Source organism: Microtus oregoni, unplaced genomic scaffold, assembly GCF_018167655.1.
Source record: "Microtus oregoni isolate MIOR12 unplaced genomic scaffold, Mior012 000007F_ref0000211, whole genome shotgun sequence".
Lineage (NCBI taxonomy): Eukaryota > Metazoa > Chordata > Mammalia > Rodentia > Cricetidae > Microtus > Microtus oregoni.
Genome location: NW_024543066.1, coordinates 12889360 through 12902746, shown reverse-complemented (window position 1 = coordinate 12902746; position 13387 = coordinate 12889360). Strand labels below are relative to the sequence as shown.

Sequence of the window (13387 nt, the reverse complement as noted above, 5' to 3'; positions counted from 1 at the left end):
TTGTTTGTTTTATCTGACCTGGAACTTGCTATGTTGTGCATGCTGCTCTTAAATGCAAAAATTCTTCTGTGTTCAGCTCTGAGTGCTGGGGTGACAGATGTGGACCACTGTGTTTCTAAATGCTACGAATAGCAGACCTGTTTGTCTAAAATAAGAATAAGAAATAAGAATACTAGAAACTTTCTAGATTTTTTTTTGTATGTGTGTTTGTTTTATTTTATGAGAAAAGTTCTTGCCACGTAACTCAGTCCTCAAATGTCTAATTCTCCTGTCTCAGCCTCTTGAGTGCCGGGATTACAGGCATGCTTGAACACATCAGGTTTCTGTTTCTTGAAAGTTTTTTGAGATAGGGTTTCAACATCTCTATATTTGACGCTGACCTCAAATCTACAATGCTCCTGCCTCCACCTTCTGAGGTAAGTAAAGTGGAGTCTGGTTTAGGTCCTGCTAAGTGTAAGTAAGACCCCCAGCCCTCACTTGGAACTACAAAGACTAGATCAGTTCCCAAGGAGAAGGGACCGCCAGGTGCTTGACTAAACAGTCTTTCCCCTCCCCCAAGACGCCCAGGCTAGGGTTCAAATTAGGATTCCAGTCCTCAGGGAGGAAATCAGAATTCGAATCAGCAGTCAAGATAAAATTTACAGTCTGGTCAAACCGTGATCGCCCAGGAAAAGACACGCCTTGAGCACACAGGATCTGTTTGTCAGAACAAGATTGATCTCAGACATTTGCTGATGAGAGGGTATTTCTAGCACGCTATTAAAATAACCCATGGATTGAATAAAGCATTTGATACTGTTGAAGTTGGAATAGTTATAGGGTCTTAGGGACCTGCAGCTCAGCAGAGCCAGCTACAGCAAGAAGCAAGACGCTGCTTTTTTTTCCTTACCTTTAAAAAACTCTTTCCATTAACTTTTAAAATCAAATCATGCTAAATTTTTTTACTGTGGTTTTTGTTTGTTTGCTTGCTTTGCTTTGCTTTTGAGACAGACTCTCACTATGTAGCCCAGCCTGGCCTCAAACTTACTCCCTGCTCCAGCGTCCAGAGTGCTGGGATTACAGGCATGAATCACCATGCTCGGTCAACTGGAAAGCTTTTACTTTAAGTGCTTAACAAAGCTAAGCAAGACACAGATTACAGTGTCTACCGTATTGTGCTCAGTATCTCCTCTTTCCTGCCTTAGGTAGTTCACATTAGTCTGCATAGCAACTTTATAGGTAGCTGCAATGGAACTGTACAGATAAGGAACCAGAAGTTTAGTGCTACAAAGAAAACAGCATACTACTTTAGGGTTTAACACAAATTTAGGCCAAGCTGGTGGTGCACACCTTTAATCCCAGCATTTAGGAGGCAGAGGCAGGTGGATCTCTTCAAGTATGAGGCCAGCCTGGTCTACAATGCAAGTTCCAGGACAGCCAGGACTGTTACACAGAAAAACCCTATCTCAAAACAAATTGCTGTGAGATGATGCTTTTGTACTCGGTAAAGATTGTCACTCGTATTGGTTTAATAAAATGCAATTGGCCAGTAGCCAGGCAGGAAGAACAGGTGGGCCAACCAGACTAAGAGAATTCTGGGAAGAAAAAAGACAGAGACACAGTCACCAGCCAGATGCAGAGAAAGCAAGATGAGAATGCCTCACTGAGAAAAGTACCAAGCCATGTGGCTAAACATAGACAAGAATTATGGGTTAATTTAAGTTGTAAGAGTTGGTTAATAATAAGCCTAAGCTAATAGACCAAACAGTTTATAATTAATATAAGTCTCTGTGTGGTTTTTTGGAACTGAACAGCTGCAGGACCAGATGGGACAGAAACTTCTGTCTATACAAACAAACAAACAAACAAACAAACTTACTGGGCTCCAAGACCTGTATCATGTCTGTCTTATACTCCAGTTGGCCAAGGCTAGCTGACAATGGCTGGGTGGCTGGCCCCTGATGTCCTCCTCCTTCTTGGGCTATTGCTCCAAATCTCGTCTCCCAGTTTTCTTCTTCTATCTATTCTCTCTGCCTGCCAGCCCCACCTATCCTTTCTCCTGCCTCGCTATTGGCCATTCAGATCTTTATTAGACCATTAGGTGTTCGAGACAGGCAAAGTATCAGCTCCACAGAGGTAAACAAATACAACATAAATAAGAGTACTAATATTCCCCCAACATAAACCATGAAAGCAAATAAGAAGAGACAATACCCGGGGGTGCCCTTCAGTGGTAGATTGCATTCCCAGCATGTGGAAGGTTCTGGGTTCATACCTGACACTACCAAAACAGAGAAACCACCTGTGATAATCAATTCTGTTTCATTCTGGTACAAATACATGCCCATACAAGCAATCCAATTTTCATTTCCACTGTAGTTTTCAATAAGTTACACCAACTATTCAATGCTTTGCTAGAAAATAGGCTTTGTGGTAGATATTTCTCTCCATTCTAGGCTAGTGTCATTCTGAGAACAGTTAAGGTAGACTAAACTATGATATTTGGCTCATTAGCAATGATAAACTCATTTTTAAAATTTATGATGCTTTCAAGATACAATGGATTCATTAAGTTGGGACCTAACTGAGGGTCCCAAGGGGGACAAAAAAAACCATATAACATGTGGGAATTGAGTTAAATTGAATGGAATTAATTACAAATACATGGCTGGGTGTAGTGGGAAATGAGATATGCAGAAACCCACCATGGGCAGGAAGGAAACTGTTACCACCATATATATATATATGCAGGGCTGAGGGAGTATGTCAGAGGATGCTGTGTTGAGTGAGCCATCTTGAAATAGCTTTGGTTGAGGGCTACACCTGCCTGAAGCGACCTTCTAGAGAAGGAGCTGAGGGGAAAGAATCGGCTGACCTCATTCTGCTGATCCACTCCGCACAGGCCAAGCTTCCAGGAAGAACAAGCACTGTGGAGAAGGCTCAAAAGTGTGTCTGGTGGGGCATACTGAAGATATTCTGGGCACAGCAAGATTTAAAAATAACTAAAACAATAAGTAAAGAGGACAGAACAGTTCAGACATGGAGAGTGAGGGTTCTTTGTGGAGCAGCGCCTGAAGAAGGTGGAAAGGAAGGGCTTCCTGGAGGAGCCTCCATATGCAAGGCTTTGGCGGTTTTAGTCTGGTGTAACTTTGTAACTGGTTCTTGCTTTAAAGACCCCTGTAAGTAATCCTCTGTTTTCTTTTTGTATATCCAAATGCCTGAGAAAATGAGACAAGTTTATTCCTCGCAGAAGTCCCGCAAAGGTGTTGGGAGACAGGCAGGCCGCTTACTGGGAGTGGATCATAGCACCACCTCAGCTTTCTGTAAAAGCGGCCAAATTTAAAAATAAAGGTGCCAGAGTCATGACAACCACTTACTGTCAAGATAGAGAAATCATAAAACTGACCTAATTAAATGGGTTTGTGGAGGAGAGATGACTGAAGAGACGGCTCAGAGATTAAGAGCACTGGCTACTTTTCCAGAAGATCTGGGTTCAGTTTCCAGCCCCCACAGGACAACTCACTATTATCTGTAACTCCAGTTGCAGGGGATCTGACTCCCTCAGACAGACAGACATGCAGCTAAAACACCAATGCACATAAAATAAAAATAAAACATAAATCATTAAATAGATAGGTAAACAAATAAATGGGCTCTCGGGCTATAGAAAGTATGGCCACTCTTTGAAAGAATCACAGATCCTTCTAAAGGAAATTAAGATGGTTGAACTTCTCTTCTTTAATTGCATTTCCCCTCAGCTATTTTTCTTTTCTCTTTTCCCTCTAACCTCCCCTTCCTCTTTCCTTCTGTGATAATAAGGATTAAACCCAGGGCTTTGTGCAAGCTAGCCCAGCAAGTGCGCTACCACCGAGCTACGATCACCACCCTTTGAATGGATTTATTGACACACCAGACTGCATGTAATGAAAGCCTGTACGTTGATCATGTTTGACACAAGTACGCATGACCACAATCGGTATATTATTTCCATTTGTTCCAAGTTTCTTTACACCCCTTTGGAAGCCCTGCATCTATTCATATCCCCAACCAACCAGTGATCCACTGTTGGCCCTTACAGAACAGACTGCACTTTCTAGGTTTTATGTAAACAGGCCAGATGGCCTCTATTATTTTCTTGCATTTTTGTTTTGGAGACAGGGACTCACTTAGGCTCCGACTGCTGGCCTTGAACTATGTAGCCCAGGCTAGCTGTATTAGTTAGTGTTAATTATGAACTTGATAGAAACTAGAATCACCTAACATAGGGGTTTCTAGTCAGGCCTATGAGGAATTTTCTTAAGTAGGTTAGTTCAAGTGTGAAGAGTCACCCACTGTGGGTGGTGTCATTCCCTAGCTGGGATCCTGAACTATGCAAATGAGAAAGAGAGCAGAGCAGCACAAAGCATTTCTCACTCTGATCCTGATTGTGGCCTCAATGTGATGGCTGCTTCAAGCTCCTGCCTTGACCTTCCTGCTGTGATACACTGCACTCCTCGGCTGTGAGCGGAAATCGGCCCTTTGCCCACTAAGCTGCTCCATTTCTGCCTTGGTCTCTGGGCGTTGGGATACAGGTGTGAGCTGCTATGCCTGATTCTCCTTGCCTGTTTTTGTTTTTGTTCCCCATGCAGTATTGCAGTTTGAGATTAGTCTATGCTGTTGTACATTTTACTGCTGAGTAGCAATCTTTATATACATTTACCTTAATTCGTTTGTTCATTCACACATGAATGGGCTTTGTGTGCAATTTGGGCTTCTGCTTAACTGTCAATTTAAAGATGCAAACAAGAATGCTATTTTTATAGTTGCCTAGATGTCAGTGGCAATTGTTTCAGTACAACAAAAGCAAAAGGCTGGTCTCCTAAGTTCTGAGTTGGTTGTTGTGGTGGTTTAAATAAGAATGTCTTCCATAAGCTCAGATGTTTGAACACTTGGCCCCCGTTCGGTGCCACTGTTTGGGAAGGTTTAGGAGATATGGCCTTGCAGAAGGAATTATGTCACCGGTCTTTGAGGTTTCAAAGTCACACACCTTTTCCCATTTGCTCTCTCAGCTTCCTGCTTGCAGTTAGGATGTGAGCTCTGGGTTTGTGAATCCAGTTGTCATGCCTGCCTGTTGCCACGCTTCCCACCATCATTTCCTTGGTCGGAATATTTTATCACTAGAATATAAAGGTAATGAATACAGTAATTTCCTGCTGTGGGGACTCAGAGCTAATACACCAAACTTTCTGGGCTTTGATTCCTGCAGCTATGATGCCTACTTTGCCATACTGCAACACCATCCACAACAGCCAAGATGTGGAATCAAGCAAAGTGCCCATCAACCTGCGAGCAAAAGAAATGAGCCAGGCAGTGGTGGTGCACGCCTTTAATCCTAGCTCTCAGGAGGCAGAGGCAGGAGGATCTCTGTGAGTTTGAGGCCAGCCTGCTCTGCAGAGCTAGTTCCAGGACAGTCAAGGTTACACAGAGAAACCCTGTCTCAAAAAGTGAAAGAAAGAAAGGGGGGGGGGGGAGGGAAGGAAGGAAGGAATGTAATAACATACACTCAGTTAATATAGTAAAAGTATAAAAATAATGAATTCTTGTAATTTTTATTTATTATCATTTAATTGTTTTTATTACAGTGTGTGTCTGTGTGTGTTGTGTGTTTACATGTGCACTGGGTTTCAGGTCCTAGGGAATGAACTTAGGTCATCAGCCAGACTTAATGGCAAGTGTCTTTACCAATTGAACCATCACACTGGAACCATCACTTTGGCCCAAATCTTGTAATGTCAACAAAGTGGTTGGCATTAGAAGACATCAATTTAAGTGAAACACACAGGCACAGAATGCAAATACAGCATATTCTCACTCATGATGGAAGGTAGAAACAAATCAGCCTCACAGAAGAGAGTGGGTGGTGCTCTTTGGAGACAGGGGAGTATAGTATGATATGTGGAGTTAATGGGTACTGAAATACAGTAAGAGAAGGCCAGGCATACTGGTGCGTGCCTGCAATCCCAGGCCTTGGGTGGTGAAGGCAGGAGGATCAGGAGTTCAAGGCCAACCTCAGCTAAGCAGCCTGAGTTATGAGACTTTGTCTCTATAAAATAAAATAAAGACAACGTAAAAACACATTAAAGAGGAGGAATTGGCTCCATTGTCACTACAATCCACCACAACTTACGACACAATAACTCTTCAAATTAACTAGAGGAGTCTGAAGTTCACACAGGGATGATAAATATTTGAAGAGATGAAAATGCTAAATGCCCTGACCCGATGATCACACATTATAAACATGCATTAAATTATGCTGTGTCTCTTCAATTTGCACAAATATTATGTATCGGTTTAAAATGATGAAATACAATTCCTAGGATTCTTATGAACATGAAATAACAAAATACACACATTTGAGTTTTTATCCAAATATTAGGTAGCTGCTGTGGGAGTAGGGGTGAGACTTGGTCTGTATTGTTCAGCTTGGACCACCATAACAAACCCTGGGGACTAACTGATGTAACCAACAGAAGGAAATTTTTCATAGCTTTGGAGGTTTGGAAGTCTAAGAAACGGGTGTCTCCATTGTCAGGTTCTGCTGAGGACTTTTCTTCCAGGCTTACAGATGGAAGATTTCTGCATAGAGGAAGGAAGAGCAAGCTTGTGTTGTGATGTCCCATTGGGGGAGGGTACCAGTCCTACACCAGAACACCACCCTCAGGACCTCATCTGAACTCAATCACCTCCCCAAAGGCCCCATCTCTGAATGCTGCCATATTGGATGTTAAGGTTTCAACATACAAAATTTTTTTTTTAACTCAAATAGCTGACAATTTTATTTTCACATTTCATAATGTAAGTGAAAGCTGTACTTTTTCTAATCCCACTTCTCCCCTCCAAACTATTCGGTTAGGAAAGGGGAAGCCTTGCTTGTCATGCAGCTGGAAAACACCCAGGCTCAGCACCGTGATCTGCTGAAACAGAACAAGAAATACAAAATCGAAAAAGAGCCATTCCGCTCTTATCTGTCTGGCTGAGTCATGCCAGGCCATGTGGGCGCCATCATAGGATGAGAGGGAGATCTCATCATTGGAGGCCCGGGTATCATGGGCATGTGGCCACCCATGGGAGGCCTCATTCCAGGAGCAGGTCCCATGGGCATAATCCCAGGAGGAGGAGGATTCCTTATCGGCATCATGGGAGGGCGCTCCATGTTGGGTACAGGCGTCATGCCAGGGCAAGGAGGACCTAGGAGACTGGGGGGAGGCGGGATCATAGCCTCTGCAGGAGGAGGAGGAGCAGAGGATGGAGCTGGAGATATCTTTCCATGCTGAAGTCCAGCCATTGTTTTGTCAGTCTGGCTCTGGGCCTGCTCTTCCATCCATTTCTGGGAATAGTCTTTCACGTTCTCCTGTGCTTCCAACCACTGCCGTATGTCTTTCTCACAGACAGAGAATTATGGGTAAGATACGTATCACAGTAGTCACAATAAAACTTAGGCATGTTGCTCCACAGGCCATTGGCTAACTGCTTCTCGAGGTACAAGTTTAATGATGCTGGTTGGGGATACAGCTCAAATCACACCAGCGGTCTCTTCATTTTTCTCTGCCTGTTTATTATCTGTAGAGTACGGCCCAAGCAATGATGTCAAATACCATGGCTCTGAGCAACAAGAGATTCTAGGTTGGGCTGGGTGCATGACTCAGTGGTGGAGAACTTGCCAGGCATGCGTGAAAACTTGGATTCCAATCTCAATATTGTCTTTTTTTTTTTTCCTCTGGGACTCGCCAAGAATGTCATCTGTATGTCTGCTTAAAACTCTGGGTCATATTTCTTACTTTCTAAACAATTGAGGTATTAATATTTGTACACAAAATAGGCAGTGAACTGGGGAATATTTTAAGTAGATCCCAAGAGGCTACCGCATTGGAAATGAGTGTTTGACTTGTTGCTACACATTTACTCTTTCTGTTATTAAATCAAAACTCGAGACCAACTTACCTCTAAAGTAAAAGAGTTTATTGAGTCACCTTGTTTTGACTTGTTGGCTAGTATCTCATTGTCCCCTAACCACTACAGGCTCTTGCCAATACCCTTGTCTGCCTCCCAGAACATGGCAATAAGACCCTATTTCTGAAAACACCACTTACTTGAATCACAAATCATGGAGAAAGCAAGCTGGTCCTCCCTTGGAAGCTTCATCGTTACCGGATGGCTTGCACGGTACTGGAAGATGCTATGCGCTCTACACAAGGAGAAAAGAAATCATCAGACTTATCCTAGACATGACCCCCACAAACTACAATAATAAAGACGTGTATTGATGCAATAATGGCATGAGTGAGCCAGGTGGTGGTGGCACAAGCCTTTAATCCCAGCGCTGGGGAAGCAGAGGCAGGCAGATCTCTGTGAGTTCAAGGCCAGCCTGGTCGACAGAACAAGTTCCAGAACAGGCTCCATAGCTATTGAGAAACCTTGTCTCAAAAAAAAAAAAAAAAAGGGAAAAAAAAGAAAAAGAAAAAATGGCATTTGTGTTATGGGAGTAACAACTTTCTGACTGCATCTAAGGCCAGCTCCATGAGATAGAACCCATACCTGACACTGTTAGTGGGACTAAGGCGCTGTAGCTAGATAGAGCCTAGGTCTCAGGAAGAAACTAATATTTTTCTGCTAATGAACATGGTATTAAGATGACTCCTAGTGACTGATTGCTATGCTCCTAGATTGGAGCATCTCTCAACCCTCATTAATGGCATTGGCCAATGTGTCATTTAACCCAGAAATGAAATGATAATGTAACTTGAAATCTATTAGAGGTCATTTGAACAGCCAAGTCAGATGTCTTCTTATCGTGAAGCCTATTGTCATGAAGAACTTCCAAGTCCCTGCGTGGAGTTATTTATTTAGGTTTAAAAAACAGGTCTTACACTGTAGGCCACATTGGCCTTGAAGTCTTTCTCAGGGTTTCATCTGCCTCATTCTCCCAAATAGGATTACAGGCATGAGCTACCATGTCCAATTTCTCTTGTCTTTAACGTTTAATCAAGATAGAGCAGGGTATACAAAGAGGAGTGAGCAAGGCAGTCTCTGTAGAAATTGTACTAGGTGAGAGTCATCATTGAGGAAGATTTTTCGTTTTTTAGATGGGTGGAATCCAAAGGCTTGGCCACCTGGGATCTTGAGTTAGTTTTCACATATATTCAGACATGTGACTAGAATCACGTTGGCTTAACTTTCCTTATTTCCCTCCCGTCCACCCTCTGGCTCTTGAAATTAAACTTAGGAAGTCTCAGAAACAGTCTCTCATGACTATGGTTGATACAAACACCACCACCACAACTTATAGAAAGTTCTATTTGCTCTTTAGACATGGACTGTATTTGTGAGAAGGGAAATAGCTGAGATGCCATATCTGTGTTTGTAAAAAGGGTTGTTTTCTCTTATGTTTGTGTCAGAAATTCTCTTTAATATATTTACACGACTTGGCTCCCTCAGGCTATTTCTTTGAACTGCCTGGCTCTCAGTTTCTTAGCCATAAACTATTATAGCACTCACTATTACATCACGCAAATTATTTAATTTAATTTAGCTCTTAAAAATCTGTGTAGATGATTTGTCAACGTCAGTTAAGAGCTTGGAATGTATTGGCTCACATGATAATATTCAAATAGCCTTCTTTGTAAGGAACTTACTAATTGGCCTTTCAAAAAATAATTTGCCGCCGGGCGGTGGTGGCGCACGCCTTTAATCCCAGCACTCGGGAGGCAGAGGCAGGCGGATCTCTGTGAGTTCGATGCCAGCCTGGTCTACAAGAGCTAGTTCCAGGACAGGCTCCAAAACCACAGAGAAACCCTGTCTCGAAAAACAAACAAAAAAAAATAATAATAATAATTTGCCTTTCAACAATATGGTTTGGAGAGTCTCCAAACATGGCCCAAATTACCTAAAAAGGAAGACAATGTAGAAAACAAAACTCAGGGTTGGAGAGATCCATGAATGGAGTGCTTACTGTAAGGGCATGTGTTCAGATCCACAGCAAGTACCTGTGTGTGGATGACAACGTGCCGTATCCCCAGCATGGGAGGGTAGAGACAGACTGATCCTGGCATCTTGTGGTTAGCCAGCCTAGCTACTCTGGGAGTTCTGGGTTCAGGAAAGACCATGTCTCAAAAAAATAATGTGAAGGAGTGATTAAGGAAGACAGCCTGATGCACCTACATCATGAATACCCCCCCCCCAACACACACACATACATTGATCTCATATAGCACAATCAACAGGATACTTCTGTGACCCCAATATGTGGTTTTACCTTCACCACCACCACAACCGAGCAATTCTCACCTGGCAACACACAGGTTAGGGGTTCAATTCCCCTTCAGATGCCAATCACAGCCTTGAGCTGTTTCACCCGTGCATGTTTTTAAGGACAAGAATCTCCTGTAACTTGGGCTGGACTTCAACTCTTGATATAGCTAAAGATGACTTTGAACTCCTTCCTGAACTCCTGCCTTTACCTTCAAGTGCGGGGACTACAGGCACGCACCATTACACCTGGCTCCTTGCCTGTGCTTTTGGCCAATTAGTTATAAATTAGGGCTCCCATACTACCACCTGGGGCCTGTCTAAATTCTTGAGCATCTCACAGGACTCTTGAGTTACGTTCCTTGGTTTCTCATAAAGGTTATTTCCAATGACATAGATGAGAGACGTCTGTGGTGAGGTCCTGGAGGAGGGGCAGGGAGTTTCCTATCTGGATGTCCCACCCTCAAAGAACCACTCCTTGTCCTTCCAGAAGTTCCCCAAGTTTCCCTTTGAAGAGTCTATGGAGCCTTTATTACATAGATATGATGGCTTAAATAATTAATGATTGGTGATCAACTTGGCCTTTAACCCTTCTCTTCCTGGATATTAGCAGGGTGTGGTTAAAAGTCCCAACGTTCTAATCAAGACACGGACTTTCCTGTAACCAGAGACCATCCTGAAATTGCCTAGGGCTTTCAGTTGTCTGACATCATAATAGCATAAAAGACTCCAGTTACCCTGGAGGCTCCGAGGGTTTTTAGAAGCAATAAGTCAGGAAATGGAGCAAAAACCAAATGCTTCTTTCATAATATCATGGATGGAAGACTCATCTTTTGACCAGCAATATAAGGCTTTTTCTTTGTACTTCTGTGAAAATAATTTTAAAAGGTAAAACAAGTTGGAAATTCTCATACCTACCACAAACTATATTAGAATCATTAACACTGAAAACCGTTAAAAATCTAAGATAATAACTAAAAAACTGAAAATTCTGCATACAATAATTCTAGCTAATAATTACAGAAGAAATAATAGAGTTTTAAAAAGCATGACTTTGCAACTCCTGAAGAAATAATGGGCATAGGCAGTGACTACTAATATATGCTAAAAAAAAAAGTTGCCGAAGATTTTGATAGAGAACTTTACAATTGCCCATCTGCCTGAAAATACTTGAACCCACGACCAAAATTAACAGCATTCAAAGTGAAATTGTTAGGGTATTTTGTTGCATACCTTAGAATAGAAAAAGACATTTCAAAGAATCAAGGGAAATCTGAAGAAACCATGGACTTTAATGAATAATAAGGTATCAGTTGTTGTAACAATATGCCATACTAACGCTATATGTTAGTCATAGAGCAGAAAGAACCTGGTAATTCAGGAACTCTCTGTTATCTGCTCAATTTTTTCTGAAAATCAAAATACTGAAGTCCATTACTTTTAGGTGTGCATGCTGGGGAGCAAACACAAAGACTTGCACACATTGGGCAAGGGCTTTACCATTGTGCTACATTCCCAGCATCAAATAAAATAAGGTCTATTAATAAAAGGTGCTACCAGACATTATGTCCCCCAATGTAACTAAATGGGAAGTACATACAAGCCACTTAAAAAGCATTCATGGCGCAAAGGTTGAACTAGTTTATACCTCAGTGTGCACGGTGACTCTGTTCATAGGATAGGGGTACAGTCAACCAAACCTGGATGCGGAGTTTTACAAATGATTCTGTTTCTAAATAAGAGACAGAGGTGGGAAAGAAAAAATGACGGATCGAAGACAACTATCAACCATCGAGATGCAGTGATCATATATATCAATGATCAAGTGTAAAATGACATTTGGGACAACTTCAGCGTGGGTGAGGGAGCAAGTGACACAAAGAAGAACACCAATTTATTACGTGTGAAAACGGCACTGTGGTCTTTAGAAAAAATAGTCTTATCTCCTACACACATCTCTGCCTGTAGTGTCTCAACTTAAAATGGAAAGGATGGAAAATTCTCAGTTTTTTCCGTATATAAAAAAATATAAATCAGACCCCTAGGTCAGCACACATAAAAATAAAACCCAACTAGATTACACCTACCTAAAACCTTCTATCCTGAGTTATTATAAGCTATATGAAAAGATAAATCACTTCTATGTTGCTATTCCAGAGAAAAGTGAGCATTACATCATGTTTAAAAGTTTAAATAATAGAAACACTATATCAGTAGCTGAATACAGTCATTACCATTCATGTCTTTTTTTTTTTTTTTTTTTTTTTTTTTTTTGGTTTTTCGAGACAGGGTTTCTCTGTGGCTTTGGAGCCTGTCCTGGAACTAGCTCTGTAGACCAGGCTGGTCTTGAACTCACCGAGATCCGCCTGCCTCTGCCTCCCGAGTGCTGGGATTAAAGGCGTGCCCCACCGTCACCGGCCTACCATTCATGTCTTACAACAGAAATCCACACAGCTCTCAATGTAATAAACATTATCTATTTATTTGCAGTATTGAGGATTGAACCCAGGGCTTCAAGCACTCTTCCACTGAGCTATCAGCTCTTGGTTGTTGTTGTTTGAGACAGAGAGTTACCACATAGCCCTAACTAACCTAGAATTTACCACGTATACCACTTGAACTTGTGGTGAGCCTCCTGCCTCTACCTCCCTAGTCCTGGGATTATAGGTATGTACCACTCCACCTGGCAAGATAAATCTTTGTAATGCCTTATTTTAAAGTAAAAGTCAAAACATGCAGGTGTGGGGGTCCAGCCTCGACATAAATTATTCTCAAACCAGAGTGGAGGTGTGGGAATAAAGACACAACTCACATGACTTTATCGGGAAGGAGTTTTCAGGGATTCTTCATGAAATCCTGAATTCACATCCTGAAAACCACCCGCGTTTATTCTCCAAACAACTTTTATACCATAATCATAAGCTGAGGGAGAAATTCATTAGCATTCTGTTTCCTAGGTAGCCGGGAGAGTGACTGTGGTCACGTCCACACTTTTCTATGCCCATTTTGTCACATCTTCCTACCTATGACTGCTCTGTATGTCTGCTCTGTCAGGTAGACTGAAAAACAACTCTTCCCCCAGGGGATCCCCTAAATTACAAAGAAGGAGCAGAGCGACATT

The 13387-nt window shown here is 42.1% G+C and overlaps 1 pseudogene; it reads right to left on the bottom strand.

The window, feature by feature from the left end:
- Positions 1-6982: 6982 nt before the first annotated feature.
- LOC121450385 lies at positions 6983-7464 on the bottom strand (annotated as a pseudogene).
- Between the last annotated feature and the right edge of the window lie 5923 nt (positions 7465-13387).